The 16,128-nt window shown below is 42.5% G+C and overlaps 1 long non-coding RNA gene across 1 annotated transcript in view; it reads left to right on the top strand.

The window, feature by feature from the left end:
• Positions 1 to 1,295: 1,295 nt before the first annotated feature.
• LOC122468866 overlaps positions 1,296 to 16,128 on the top strand; it is a 58,500-nt gene continuing 43,667 nt past the window's right edge. The window contains exon 1 of the long non-coding RNA XR_006293332.1: positions 1,296 to 1,987. This is a non-coding gene — a long non-coding RNA (uncharacterized LOC122468866). The remainder of the gene's footprint in view (positions 1,988 to 16,128) is intronic.

The following is a 16,128-nucleotide window of genomic DNA, read 5'->3' as shown; positions in this document are numbered from 1 at the left end:
GCCCCTCCCCCATTTGCACTCTCTCTCTCTCTCTCTCTCTCTCAAAATAAATAAATAAACTTAAATAAATAAATAAATAATTTTGAAATGCTATTGAAAAATGCATCAGACAAGTTAAAAATATTAAAAATTCACAAGCCAAATAAGTATAAACTAGTATTAAGGTACAAATTCTCTATGTAGAAGCATAATAATGGTACTACTGTTAATTCTACTTTTAACTTTAACTAATAATGATAAATGAAATCAGGTAGTATGCAATTACACCCTAGAAAGAGTGAGAACAGTGTGCATATTATACAAGTGTGTGCACATTATAGCACCATTTTCATGCATTTCTTTCTCAAAATATATCTATGTATCTGTCAAATTAATAAGATTGACAGGCTGTAGCATTTGCCACTCTCTGGGGATGCAGAATGTCCACTGATTAATGAACCATACACACAGTGTGTGATTTTAGGCAAGTTATCCTCTCTGAGGTTTAATTCCTCATATCAAATAGGGTTATCAAAAGTACCTAAAGCATAGACTTGCTCAAACTACTAAGTGAAATAATCCATATTCTGCACCTATCAGAATGTGGGGCATACATACATATGCAATAAGTGTTAGCTACTATTATTATTATTAAGTATTAGCTATTATTATTATCAATATAATATTGTCATTATTAGTCATTTTCTGTATACCATATAGTCTCTGTTTCCTCTGAGTTAGCCCAGAATCAACTTTTGTTGTATCATGTTTATTGAGGAAATAAGGAAAATACTATCAATGAATTAACTTCATTAAAAAAAATCCTATCTGTGAATTAAGGAATATTGTAGGTACTGTTGCCATTGAAATGAATAAAATTCAGTCTCTAATAAGTAAAGCTTGCTCTTAAAACAAACAAATAAACAAACAAACAAACAAAGAATACGCTTAGGGTTGAAAACCTAAGGGAAAAAAGAGGAAATGGTCAGCACTACCTGGACAAGTTGGGGACAAGGACTTCGAGAAGAGGAGACACTTCAGAACACCTTGAACACTAGAGAAGTGGCTGAGTGGGGATGGGCATTCCATGTTGAGGGACCAGTTATTTTTATTACTATTTTGAGAATTACTAACAGACATCTTTTCTGTGTTTCCTCTGGTTTGATAGAATAGTATGTTTTTTCTCTGGAGAAGCTGATGATTCCCTCTCTATGCTCCTGGTACCCCAACCACTCACCCTCCCCCTTCCCCCCGACCTCTGCACAGATGCTGAGGTCTGAGGTTTCTGTAAACCTCCCTCTGTTGCTCCTGTCACTGTGCCCTCCATGAGAGCACACAAATACATCGCAGCATCCTCCAGCTGGGCGGCTGAGATCCTGAGACTGAAGGATTTGTCTGCCTTCTGGAAGTTCACAGAAAAGCGATTATTTGTTGCATTCTCTTGCTTATAAGCTTCTTGGCGAATAATGAGAACCATCTCCCCACTGGGAGGCTGTTTGTACCAGAACAAATAATAATTACTGTCACTAGTGTCAAACGTGCAGTCCAGGGTCACAGTCTCTGCCTCATGCACAGACATTTCTGGTTGAGTCTGGGTGACCTTCTGGGCCATGCTGGATCCTGTGGGAAAGAGGAGAGGGTATCACACCAGACAGATAAGGCAGGCAGACTCACAAGCTGATCCCATTCCCTACCACCTTTCGTCTTCTTGATCAAACTTCAGGCAATATCCATAAACTTCTTTGCCCCAAAGAGCCAGCACCAATGAGGAGGTAAGATGCCTGTGTTACTGATCTTTCTTCCTATTTCCCAGTCCTGTTGGATAAAAGCAAATACGTGTGCCTTTCTTACCAAGATAGGTGGAAACCACAAATACCCACAGCAAACCAGAGCAAACCATGCTGGCGGCTCTCTCTTGCACGGTGAAAATTCTCCTGCTCTGATCTGAAACCGGGGGATCAGCTGTGCTCAGTGACGTCACTGCTCCAGACCAGGAAATGTATGGCAGGTGGGTGGTTGGTTCTGTCTTGCTTAAAGAAGTGCATCAAAGCTTTTTGTCTTTTGCTTCAGAGAATGAAAGTTTGGTTGTAGTGGCAAATGAAAAGAGATGTCAGAACTGTAATTTATTCTGAGATAACAATCAAGAAGTGAAGGAGCTGGTAAATTGTTTTTGTAAAGATCTAGGAGGGGAGGATAGGGTGGGTGGGGAAAAGACAAGCAAAGCTAATCTAATGACCTCAGGTTTCTCTGCCAGCTTTCTCTCTCTCTCTCTCTCTCTCTCTCTCTCTTCTTTTCTTTTCTTTTTTAAAGTTTTGAAACCAATATCCTAATGGTCTCTGGGTTGCCATACACAAGTTTTGGTTATATTGTTCTTTGACCGATTCTGTATTTTAATTATTTCTCCAAACTTCAAAATAATGATAAAGATAACAGCAATGCTCAGATAGTCTAGAGAAAATTGGAACCAGGATTTTGATACCTAATGCACTGTTATTTGCTTGAAGAGTTTATTTTTTATTTTTTTGTAATTTGAGAGAGAGAGAGAGAGAGAGAGCATGTGGGGGAGGGGGAGAGAGTGAGAGAGAGAATACCAAGCAGGCTCCATACTCACCCTGATGTGGTGCTCCAACCCATGACCTTGGGATCATGACTTGAGCTGAAATAAAGAGTCTGAAGCTCAGCTGACTGAGTCACCCAGGCCCCGCTCTCCCTTTTTAAAGAATATCTGGCTTAGGTGAGGTCAATGAGCTCTAAAATACGAGTGGCAAATGTTCCCATAAGGACTTTTGTGCACATGTATTCATGGCTGCGTAAATGAAGAATCAGAATAATTGGTATAAAACTTATCTGGGAACAGTCTGTGCTGCCCATTTGACAGTGTTTCATTGGCACGCCATTTTTCCTCATGCACACATTCTCCTATGAGGAGACAATGGAGCTAAAATGAAAACTCATACGTATGGAACCACTCATTAGCATTAATTTTCTCTTCCTACCGAGTTTTTGCCATCCAGTCTTAAAAAAGGCCATCTCTGTAGTCCAGCTTTATGTAAACTTTCCCTCTGCATAACAGAAAGGGGAACAAAAGATAAGTTAAAAGCTGTCTTGCTGTATAGGGCACGGTGGCTTTACGTCTTCCAACCTGTTTATAAGTTCCACTCGGGAAGTGTGGTAAATAGTAGGCATTTTGCCACCGACGCTGCTCTTAACATCAGAAAACTTAAAGCACAGCCTGGTGAATTGCTGTAGTTGGTACAGTCCTTTCTCCTGTTTGTTTCGTGACGAAATTTCTACCATGCCTCTGGTTGGGGTCATATGACATTTGCCAAACTGTGATTATTTTACAATTTCTCCTTTTTTCTCTTTAGTTTTTATAGGAAACTCTAGATTGATGGACTGTCTTTTGTCTCCATCTCAGTCCCACTGAAGCTATGAATTCACAAACGAGGCTCTCAGGAGGGAGTGTTTTCTGCCTCTTGCCTGTGTTCACTGCACACGCGATGATGTTTGGGGATCCCTAGCCAGAGCGTCTTTTCCTGATCCTCTGGGCCCCACCAATCAGAATTTTAATATCTTCTATCCATCATCTGGCCAGCCCCTAGCTGCCACAGCTGATCAGGCCATTGAACTCTGAAGATGGAATAAGATAATTCATATGAAAGAATTTTCAAGTGAGCAAATATGGGGGTGGGCAGAAAGCTGAATTTACCTTTCTCCTTTTTATTTTTTTAAAAGATAGATATTATATCTAGATGATCCTTGCTTTTTTTTTTTCTTTTAAGTCAGAACAGTCATTAGGTTGGGTTGTTTAGGAAACCTATAGAAGGTGGTGAGCAAATCCAGATTATAGATTATTAAGCAGAAAGGAAGGGTGAAGAGAATAGAGGAAGAGGTTAAAAAACAAAAAGCAGGGGCTCCTGGGCGGTTCAGTCAGTTGAGCCTCTGACTTTGGCTCAGGTCATGATCTCAGGGTCCATGAGTTCAAGCCCTGCGTTGGGCTCTGTGCTGACAGCTCAGAGCCTGCAGCCTGCTTCCGATTCTGTGTCTCCCTCTCTGTCTGCCCCTCCAACCACTCATGCGTGTGCTCTCTCTCTCTCTCTCTCTCTCTCTGTCTCTGTTAAAAATAAATAAACATTAAAAAATATTTTTAAAAACTTAAAAAAAAACCCCAAAACAAAAAGCAGTGCCCCATGCGGGCAGTCTGAGAGAGTTTACTGTGCTCCCTTGGGATAGCAATAGTATCTGGCAACTACCATCACAGGATTCCTCACAGGATTTGACTATAAAAAGTCAAAACTAGGAGAAAAATATGTGGACATCACATGTCTACTCTCACGTTCTCATGGAAGAAGTTTGACAGAGGCAGAAACTAAGGCGCTTCAACAACTCATGGCTCAAGTGCGAGAAGCTGCTCGAGACATTAGGACACTCCCTTTTGGCTGGGTGGATCTCATGGAAGAACACTGAGGGTCCCGGCCCCAGTCACGTCTGCCATCTCCTGTGTAGTATTCTCGTGATCTCATTTCCGTATTTGAAAATACAGTGAACAAAAAAACTGGTGAAAAAAATCTTTTTAAAAAGTTTTATTTATATTCTTTATATTCACTGACATTTTTCTTTTGTCAGAGGAGATGATGGAGACTGTTTACTAGCTTCTGACTGGTGGTCCCCATGCAGGGTGTAAGTCCCAGTGCACTTGGGTGCTCTTTGGGGACCGTGAGCTTCCTCTAGCACAGAGTTAGGTGGCTGAGACTCTCAAGTGCACAGTCTGGATGTGCAGGGAGGTGGGGAGCTGGGACTAACACAGGATCATCCCTTGTGCTCCAAAGCCCTGTTGACCCAGAACAAAAACAAAAGCATCAGATTTATTTTACATACTTTCCATACTATACCCGTGGATCTGAAATACTGTTCAAGCAATTACAGTAAACATTAAAATTCTTTCCTCCTTGGATCATCAGTTTTAGGAAGGATTTTTTTCTCTTTTTTCATTTGGTGATTAATTTTCTTAAAAAGAAAATGCTAAAGAGCGGATTACAAAATTCATTTGTTCTTTGAGTCCCTTCTACAAAAGATAGACACTAGTTCTTGGAAACTTCTGGGTCCTCTGGGTTCCTGATGACATAAATTCTCCCAGCTGGGGGTGCCTGGGTGGCTCAGTCGGTTGAGCATCCGACTTCGGCCCAGGTCATGATCTCGCGGTCCATGGGTTTGAGCCCCGCATCGGGCTTTGTGCTGACAGCTCGGAGTCTGGAGCCTGGTTCAGATTCTGTATCTCCCTCTCTCTCTCTGACCCTCCCCTGTTCATGCTCTGTCTTTCTCTGACTCAAAAATAAATAAACATTAAAAAAATAAAATAAAATAAAATTCTCCCAGCTGAAGCCACCAGATCATAAATGTGGCTCCTAGAAGCTCATTTATATTTGGCTTTCCTAAGTCCACAGAAGATTTGATTCTGGAATGTGGAAATCTGACCTAGACTCTTCAGATAAAGAAGGGTTTGTTCCAGAGTTTTCATATGTGTGAGGGACAGAGATGCTGGAATAAGAGACAGGTTTTTGCAAATAACTTTTGTCAATGAATGCAAGCAGTGCTCTCTTCAGTTCAAAGAAATAATAACAGAGGCAATTCCTATGATTCAGTCCTCTACACAAGAAGAACTTGGTTTTGTCAAGAAATCTGTTCTGGAAGTAATGTGTTTATATAAATTTCAGAATTCTGTTTACACTCAATGAAGAGAACTTGATATTTAGAATGTACCTTATTCTTCCCTTTATCACTGCTTTTAAAAATCCTACCTTTTATCCTGTCTTACCTTTTCAAAGAAAACTTTCTGTGACAAGGTTAGAATGTACCGATTTTTCTGCTTAATATTCTGTCATGAATATATGATGATTATTAAATATGTTTTAAGCATAATCTTTAGCTTTACCGAACACTTCCCATCTGCCTGACACTGTGCCAAGAACATTGAGGAATGTTGAAGTATACAAGGGAAAATTCTGTCCTCCTAGAGACTAGAGTAAGAAGCAAGATCGGTACCTTGAAACAATACCAAATGTTTACAAAGGTAAGTCACGGGGCACTTGGGTGGCTCAGTTGGTTGAGCATCTGACTTGATTTTGGCTCGGGTCATGATCTCAGGATCGTGGGATCAAGCCTGCATTGGTTGGGCTCCATGCTGAGTTTGCAGCCTGCTTGAGATTGATTCTCTCTCTCTCTCTCTCTCTTTCAAAAAAAGAAGGTATATCACTGAGAGTCAAATTGTATGGTTCAGATTCAATGCCTAATTGCATGACCTTAGAAGAAAAGGAATTCAAGGATTCTCTGTTAGAGATGAATCTTTGGATGAGATAGAGCCTTAAGGTGTGCTTGTATAGAACTAATATGATTTAGCCAGCCTGAGATATACATAAAAGTATATTTGGTAAATTTGGGTGAGCAGAACAAGCAGAAAAGAAATTCAAGAGCTTGAAGTGTTTATGGGTCAGTGAGGAGAATAGACTGAAATAGAGCTATGGTTTGGGAGGAAGTAAGAATGAGGTTTAAAAAGTAGAGGGTGAGCAGACATAGGGAAGGGGATAATGATAAAGAGAGTTTAGATTTGGAACATAAAGTTTCTGTGCAATGAAAAGACATGATCACACATCTGCAGAGCCTGGAGTTTCATATATCTGACCTGTTTGAATCAGATCAGACAGATCTGTTGAATCACATGGAAGATTTCCAATTAATCACTCAAGTACCCACCTGCTGTTATTAGCAATCAGCCCAGTAAAGTTCACCTCAAACTCTCTTCTGTTCTTTCTCTATTAAATTTTCAAAGAATGTGTTAATTTTTCTTGTCCCCAAATAGAGCCTGAAGCAAGGACTCAGGTGAAAGTAGTTTATTTAGGAAGCAATCTTAGGCAGCAGGAGTGAGAAAATAGGTAGCATAAGATTGGAACTTGATTCTGCCCGGATCTCCTGGCAAGCACACAGGAAGTCCCTCTGGGACCCTCTGCTGGAAGGCAGGGAGCTAGGGCATGCCTTCATCCTCCCTCCCACTGGTTGGGACTTGCCAGCGGAGGTGGTAATTCTTCTTTCAGGCTGTGCTTACCCACAGCCTGAGTGAGCTCCTGAGGAGTCAGAGAAGGCTCTGGGGTAAGAAGTAAAAAAATACACAGTGCATGTGAAATGTTGGATGTTATCAGCTGAGATGGGTGTGAGTGTCCACAGAATTATCTACCATACCTATTGATAGAATCGGAGCTGGGCATTTGGACATGACCAGAAAGCACATCAGATCTTGATTACAATGCTTTCTTTGCACTACTCAGGTGGGTGTTTGCCCTGTATTATTTTCACTACGTCACTGAGTCTTCAAGGTTGTGGTGGACTGAATTCCATCTAAAACACTTAATACATGACCTTCAGGCCCCACTTCTTTAACTGGTCCCAAGGCTGTAATTAAAACTCTTTCTCCTCCCCCCCCCCCCCCCACTCTCTAGATTTCCTTGCCATTGGATAGCACTTTACTGGACTTAGATTGCTTGCCTGATAGGGGGACCCAGGCCTTCATTGCTCAGGGGTCTCAGTTCTTGTTTACTTTGTCCTTTTCAAGCCACAACTGCCACTTGCTGTTTTTATTGGGCATGAAATACTCAATGTGAAACACAGATTCCAGACACATTCCTTTTTGCCCCCATTGTGTAATAACAACCCGATGCTTCATGATAATCAGAGTCAATTACCCCTCCTTTCTTTGCCTGCTGGACAATTGGCACAAGGAGTTTGAAATGGCATAGGCAGCGGTCATAGCTGCAGGTTCAGTGAAACCCTTATTGGATCCTCTGGTGGAAGCATTCTTCTGCAGGGTCCTAGGAACTCTAATCCAGCAGAGCCTGGGGCTGTAGGAAAGGGCAACACAAATTCTGGAAATGAGTTACAGGGAGTGATAGAACAGTCTAGTCTACTTCTAGCTCTTCATTTCTGAATTTGCATAATTTAGCTAGGAAGCCAGAGCACCATGTATCAGCCTTTGGTTTAATGAATACTATCGCTTCCGGGAACATGGCATTCCAACCACTAAGGGTGATGCCGTTGAGCTGGCTTCTTAACTGAGCTTTTAACAAGCCATTCCATCCTTTTTCTAGGTCATCTGACCTAGGTACCATGGGTCTAGGTCAACTTTTTGGTTCATGGTAGGACCAGTGGATCCTTTCCTTGGTCACGCCTTCAACAGTCACATCCACTGTGTTGTAAAATGGGTACCTTGTTCTGAGAGATTCAGTTTTGGACATGGATGGACAATTAAAAGAACAAGCACCAACCAGCAAAATGGAAAACATTATGAATTTTGGAAGCATGAGCTCCCAGGCAAATTATAAAGATTTGCTGGGCAGAGGACATGCTTAGGAAGTCTGATTTGTCACGTATACCATGCAAAGCGAGAAGGGTTACATGTGACACGATGTATGAAGATACTTCATAAAACTGGAAAACACTACATATGTTATTATTTTTACTGTTATTTTAAGGATTGTAGCTTACAGATATCCATCTCTCTGTTTTTCTTATATTCGGATAGAAGGAGCTTTTATTCCAAGAGAAGTCAATGATTTTCTATGTTCCTGGTGCCCTAGTCACTCCTCCCACCCCGACCTCTGCACAGATGCTGAGGTCTGAGGTTTCTGTAAACCTCTCTCTGTTGCTCCTGTCACTGTGCCCTCCATGAGAGCACACAAATACATCGCAGCATCCCCCAGCTGGGCAGCTGAGATCCTGAGACTGAAGGATTTGTCTGCCTTCTGGAAGTTCACAGAGAAGCGATTATTTGTTGCATTCTCTTGGTTATTAGCTTCTTGGCGAATAATGAGAACCATCTCCCCACTGGGAGGCTGTTTGTACCAGAACAAATAATAATAACTGACACGAGTGTCAAACGTGCAGTCCAGGGTCACGGTCTCTGCCTCGTACACAGACATTTCTGGTTGAGTCTGGGTGACCTTCTGGGCCATGCTGTATCCTGTGGAAAAGAGGAGAGGGTATCACACCAGACAGATAAGGCAGGCAGACTCACAAGCTGATCCCATCCCCAACCACTTTTCCTCTTGATCCAAACCCAAGGCAGCACATATCAGCTTTCTGCCTCCCCATAGCTGGGCTCTGAGGCGATGCAGTTCCTGTGCTGTTAATTTCTGGTTCACAGCCCCACTAGATAACACTATGCATGAAGACCTCCACCTTCCTTACCAAGACAGGTGGACACCACGACTGCCCACAGCACACGGGCCAGCGGCATGCTGACAGCTGTCCCCTGCAGGGTGAGAAGAGGCTCTGGCTCTCAGCTGGGTGTTCTGTGCTCCGAGGCACTTCTGTTTCAGAGCAGGAAGTGATCTGACAGGTGGGTGGCTGATTATGTCTCACTGAGGAAAGTTTTCCTAACACTTTCTGGTCTCCCTTTCAGAAAATAGGACTTTGGTTGTATCATTTAAATGAAAATGTGAAAATGTGAAATGTTTTCTGTGTCCTTCTATTCTGGGATGAAAATAAAAGAGACAGGGAGCCGGCAAATTTATTTCTGATATGCCCCAATCTTGGAGAGGAGAGTGGGACCTTGGGTGGTGGCTGGAAGTGGCAGGGTTTCCTTTGAGACAACGGCAGACTCTAATTTTTCTTAAAAAAATTTTTTTTGACATTTGTTTTATTATTGAGAGAAAGAGAGAGACAGAGCATGAGCACGGGAGGGGCAGAGAGAGGAGGAGACGCAGAATCTGAAGGAGGCTCCAGGCTCCTAGCACAGAGCCCAACGCGGGGCTCGAACTCACAAACTGTGAGAGCATGACCTGAGCCACCCAGGCACCCCTCTAATTTTTCTTTTTTTTTTTCCTTCAAAAATAAAAATGACAGGGTGCTTAGGTGACTCAGTTGGTTAAGCATCTGACTTTGGTTCAGGTCATGATCTTACGGTTTGTAGGATTGAGCCCCACAACGGGCTCTGTGTTGACAGCACAGAGCCTGCCACAGAGCCTGCTTCTGATCCTCTGTCCCCCTCTCTCTCTGCCCCTTCCCTGCTTGTGTTCTTTCTCAAAAATAAATAAAACATTAAAAAAAAACAAAAATAAAAATGACAAAACAAATATGAAAGTATGAACAATTAGTTATGAATGATGAGAATATACCTGTTATGTTAATGTATTCTACAATTTCCTAACATACAGAATGAGATAAAGATAGATTTTTTTTTTTTTTGAGAGAGAGCGCACATGCACATGCATACACACATACAGTGGGGGTGGGGGCAGAAGAAGAGAGAGAGAGAATCCCAAGCAGGCTCTGCACTGTCTGTGGGATTTGATCTCATGAATGGTGAGGTCATGACCTGAGCCAAAATCAAGAGTTGGACACTTAACCCGCTGAACCACGCAGGCACTCCTAAAGACAGATGTTTGTAACTGGAAAGAGCACTGACTATATTCAGGAGCAGAACATGTGTCTAACTATGCTCGTATTTTCCATGGATTCTTCAAGAAAAAAAAAAAGTCCTTGTTCTGTATCAGGAAATGCTAAAACAACTAGCACTGAGTTGCCTCACCCAACTCCTATGAAGAATTGTTTTCCTGACTCTCATCCCGTCTTGAGGAAACGTTGTTGAACAAAGAATGTTTTAAAAAAACATACTATGATTCATTAGAATGTTGCTTTTCCAGGCAGAGTGACAGAGATACTTATGTAATTCCGGAGTTAGAGTCCCCAAGCTGGGAGTAAGAATGGGGTCTTGTCGCAGACAAGTTAGTGTCTGAGGAGCATGGGTTCTCTGTGACACAGAAGTAGGTGGTTGAGTCTCTCCACTCAGAGAGATGTGCAGGGAGTCATGACGGTTGGGACCAGCCCTGAATGAGGCTATGAAAATCCCATGTTCCACCAAACCCAGTTTGATAGCAATGGAGGAAGGAGCACCATTATTTCTTCTAGATCATCTCCATCTTTGCCCTGTGATTTGAATTCCTGTATCTTGGTTTTGGATCTCTGAAAGTCAGTTCTAATACAAGGATTTGTGTGTAAGCAGTTTATTTCCAGGTCATTCCAGGAAACATTGGCAAGAAGTAAATCAGGAGGGGGAAGGAGGCCAATACAGGATGTTGTCAACAAGCCAATTAATACCATTGGCAGTTGGAACTTAATCTAACTGGTAAATCTGGGAGACAGCATAGCATACCCTTTGGAGTTATTCCAAGTGAGGCATGAAGGAGCTGGAGAATTCATCCGTAAACTCATTGTTCATCACTGAGTGAGGGCTGCTTTGGGGGCATTAACTCTCCAGCACATCTGGCTAGCCCTGCACGCTGGCCACATGTGTTCCCATGGCCTGAAAATAGTCCTCAGAGTTGCTGGGTTTTTCAGCATGTAGAGGTGACTGTCAAGGGGATATGAACAGAACACCAATAGCCACTGTACAGCCCGTCCCTTGCACTGCTGGTATCCACTCATGCTCTGTGCCAAATCCGCCCAGATCATTAGTTCTTAAGAAAGATTAACAAAAGGATTAGTGAGACAAATTGTAATCGCAATAGTTGATTTCATGGCTGTAATTCATATATACGATCTCTCTCCATCTACCTTCTATACCACTCATTCTTGATCCTCTCCACCTTTGGCTAATACATCTCTTGGTCTAAGTTTCTATCTCAGTGAGATAACCAAGATCTTTACCCCTGATTATCAGGGTCTAAGCCCCTGATTATTCTTCCTTTGTCAGGCCATAGTTGTTACAATGGCCTATTTATAGTAATCACTGCCACAAAAGCACTCAAAGTCACCTCAGTAAATCCCCTGAAATTTAGCCGTATTTTCCCAGTGCCCATTAGGTAGCAACCGCCCTATATCCTCATGATAATCACAGTTGATTGCTCCTGCCAGTGTTGTAACCCCCTTCTTGGCCTTCTGGTCTTCTGGCACAAAGACCTCCAAATGACCAAGCGATTTATGTAACATCAGGTTAGGTGAAAAACCTCTGTGTTTCCCTAGTAGCAGTGCCCTCCTTTCCCCTTCAAGGGGAACTGGGGCCCCTGGTTCAGAACAGTGTGAGGACAGGATACATCAACATCCAAGTGAGTCACTGAAGGTGAGAGTCGATGGGGAGATAGTCCTGCTTCCACCCCTTGGCTCCATGTATTTTATCTAATAGGAACATAGCATCATAAAGAATAGCTCTCCAACCTTTCAGAGCACTATCCCTAAACTGGTCCTTTCACTGAAACTTTAAGTGATCGTTCCAATGTGGTTTGTGGATAATACTCCAGAAGCGTCAGCATACCCAATGGTCACATGTCCATTGTTACACCTCCTTACAATCAAGCGGATCTGTTGATGCAAAGGTATGTGAAATCCTTTACTCATCATGATAATCAACCAGCCACTCTGAGTCCTCAGTCCATGTTTCTGTGTGTGGCAGTGTGAAGGGAAGGCAAATCATGCCCAGAGTATGCATTAACCCCAACAACCCAATAAGAAAAGATTTCTGCTATCTGCAGGGTGGAAGTGGTCTAATGTAGTCAACTTGGCAACCAGTGGCTGGCTGGTGCCCTTGAGGGGTGATTGCATATTAAAGGCTCAGTGTTGTATCTGCTGCTGACAGGTTGGATGTTTGGCAGCAAAGTAGCTAAATCCAATGTAGTGAGAGAAAACCCATGCTTCTGGGCTCATGGAGAACCCCTACTCTGCCACCTTGGCTAATGTGTTCACAAGCCTATGTAAGCACTGTAATGGACTAGAGGGGCACCTGGGTGGCTTAGTTAGCTGAGTGTCTGACTCTTGATTTTAGCTCAGGTCATGATCTCACGGTTCATGGGATTGAGCCCAGAGTCGGGCTCTGTGCTGACAGTGCAGAGCCTGCTTGGGATTCTCTCCCTCTCCCTCTCTTTCTGCCCCTCCCCCGCTCACACTTGTATTCTCTCTCACTTTCTCAAAATAAATAAATATTTAAAAAAAAGAAAAAAGAAATGGACTAGAGACAGGCTGGTGATGTCCTCTGAATGGGTCATCTTTTCCACATGGACATTGAGCTCCTTGTAGTGAATGCTTTGTGGTGGGTATTGATGTGAGACACAATGACCAGAACACCGTGCCTGCACTCACTGCTTCTTGAGTTCATCGGTGCCCCAAATGTGACTCGTCCTCCTCCCACTCACCTTCTCAGGGTTCTGATCCTAGAAAGAGCAGTTGTTTGGGACTTTGAAAGACCTCCGGCTAGTAACTTCTGGTTATACCCCTTGACTCTTCCCTAACCAGCCAGCCTCCACTTTTCAGGAGGAACCAGACTTTCTATCATACTGTGTTATCTTTACACTTCGTCCTTTATAAACTTTATACCATTTTCCCTCAGCTTTTTGTTCTTGATCTTCTAAGCCAGCCTTTTCAGAATGTCAAAATATATTTTCTTTCACTACTGAATTTGATGGTCATGGCTTTTAAGATTTTGTATTTTCAATGTATTTGTAAAAGTCTACAAAAGAGCTCAAGGGCAAGAATTTTATTCTGTTCTCTCTTTGTTCTTTAGTGCTCTCCCCTTTCTGGTGTTAAGCCTCAGGATCTTGGACTAGGTTTAATGGAGTAAGGACTTCACACTGAGAAACAAAATACATTAGATGGCATTTGAAAACATTATCCCTCTGCCCAAGATCTTCAAATGAAATATTTGACATCAGGTTATTAAAAGCCCCTTGTGTTTGCTCAAAGTTAAGTTCAGCGCCCTGGAGCCCTTGTAGAAGTTGGCGCAGGGCTGAGCAGGGTTTGGGTGCAAGGCACAGGTGTCTGAGAAGCACTGTGCTATCCACTGCACACAGGAAGGTGGCTGAGTCGTAGAGGAGCGAATCTTTCAAGTGCAGAGAAAAGTGCTGGTCCCCTTTGTTAGACGTGGCTGTAAATCTTCCTCTGATCTTCTCTTTCTCATTTGATCGAATATGTATCAGAGTGTGGATGCCTTCCGTGGGATCCTGCCTAAACCATTGGAAGAAATCCAGAGTACTGTCTCTGTAAGTGCAGTTTATTGTGAAGCTCTCGCCTTCCTGGACTGTCAGGGAAGGAGGGCTCTGTTCCACTGGACGCTGTCCATTTGACCCTGTTCAGAGAGAGTGAGAAGACTTTCATACATAAGAAACTGTTTTGTTTTGTTTTGTTTTGTTTTAAAGAATTTTCCCTGAGGGACCCCGAGGATCCCTCTGGATTTCATTTCCAGAGCTGCACCCTATGCCTTCCCCTCCCCCTCACGCACAGGTTAGCTTCACACACAGGAGCATCAGCAAGGCTTGTAGGGCAATCTCCATTCCTGCTTCTTCCTGGAGTCTCTGACCATTCAGTTTGGAGGCCTGGAACTGACAATGTTCATTGAGCCTGGTTCACTGTTCTGGATTCTTCTGCCTCTTTTGGTTTGGAAGCTTAGGTGATCTTCATACTGTTGCACAACCAATCAAAAGCTGACCTGTCACGTCAAACTCATCATTGAATATACTCTTTCCTGCTTCTCCCATCACTCAGTCTAGTTCCCAGGCAATCACTTTTGCCAGTGGAATCACTGCCCCCAGGTGGTCTGAACTTTTTTTATTATATTTTTTTTCCTTTTTTTCCCCTTTAATACAATGTAACTCATTATGCTAGATCAAAGGATGATAGAACATACAGAGAGGGGGGAAGCAAACAAAATAGAAAAAAAACAAAACAAAACATAGTGTTAAAATGTTCTCCAGTAATGATGACTGTCTGAATCTTCTTAGTGCCTGGAATGCTCTTCCTTCCACTGCTCACCTTTAATGAAAATCTACAAAGTTCATTGCCTATATGACCCCATACTACATTCTAAGGGATATAAATCAAAGGTTGAGGAAAGACCTGATCCTTCTCCTCAGTTGATTAGGGTCTGTCATGGCTTTGTTGTATCTTTCAATCTGAACAGGTTTAAATTAGCCGAAAAAGTCAGAGCTCTTCCAGATTCTCCCTGAAAATATAAAGGAGGGAAATATAATATATATATTTTTAATTTAAAAATGTTTTTATTTTTTATATTTTATTTTTATTAGAAAGAGAATATGCAAGGGGGAAGGGGCGAGGGAAAGGAGAGAGAAAGAGAATCCTAAGCAGGTTCCACACCCAGCACAGAGCCTGACATGGGGCTTGATCTGATGAAAACCATGAGATCATGACCTGGGCAGAAATCAAGAGTCAGATGCTCAACTGACTGAGCCATCCAGGCGTCCCCAATATCTTTTCTTTTAATACATTCTCAGATGTGAGAAAGCATCCTGGTGTCTGGCTAACTCTGAAAATGGTAGTGCTTTTGCAAAAATCTGAGTGTTTCTTACATTTCAGTCTGGGCACCTGTGCAAGGTCCAGTAATTTCTCCTATTTAGTTTTTACATATTAGTTATCTGAAACCCTGTTTTATGGTCGCCTATATTTACAGAAAGGATTAGGAACTGGAAGAGGAGAGATTAAGGAAGAAAGTTCTCTTCTATCCTTTGCATCCAGTCCTCACTCTGATGATTCTAGATACCGACCTAGAATCAACTTAACCACATTTCCTCAGGTATCTTCCATGGCCGAAGCCCTGGCCCTGACACACCAATCCCCATCCTTCCCTCCTTCACTTCTTGCTGTGGGGCTGAGCTAAGTGGCTGAGAGTTGGTGATGAGTAAAGGGCTGTGATCTTCTTTGATGTTCATTGTGGATGTCAGTCTTCCACTCTGCATGTATGAAATTATGTACAACAGGGAGACTGCTTCTTCTAGCGTTTTTCCTGAAGTTCCATGTCATAGTAACTCAGCTAGGAGTTAGCTCCCTCTTGGATCTGCAGAGTCAGAGGAGAACTATGCTTTACCTTCCCCTGTCCTCTGATTTCTGCTTGAGAAGAAAACAACAGACCCATGGGGTGGTCAGCGGAGAATCTGGCTGCTTGTAAATTGCTACACTTTCTTGGGAACATGATGGTTCTTTTCCTAATCAGAGCACCGTCAAAGGGCGTCAAATCTGGAACCACAAAAAAACTAGCAAAACTTCTTCGTGTCTTTTTAAAGATTTTCTCTCCACTGATGACGAATGTTCTCAAAGGTGGGAATTTTAGTCTGGGAAGAATAAAAGGAATTGTTTCAGTTGTTTGGGAGAAGTAGCAATTAT

This window comes from Prionailurus bengalensis, chromosome B3, assembly GCF_016509475.1.
Source record: "Prionailurus bengalensis isolate Pbe53 chromosome B3, Fcat_Pben_1.1_paternal_pri, whole genome shotgun sequence".
Classification (NCBI taxonomy): Eukaryota; Metazoa; Chordata; class Mammalia; order Carnivora; family Felidae; genus Prionailurus; species Prionailurus bengalensis.
Note: the sequence above shows the minus strand (reverse complement) of the source record. Positions and strands in the feature narration are given on the sequence as shown.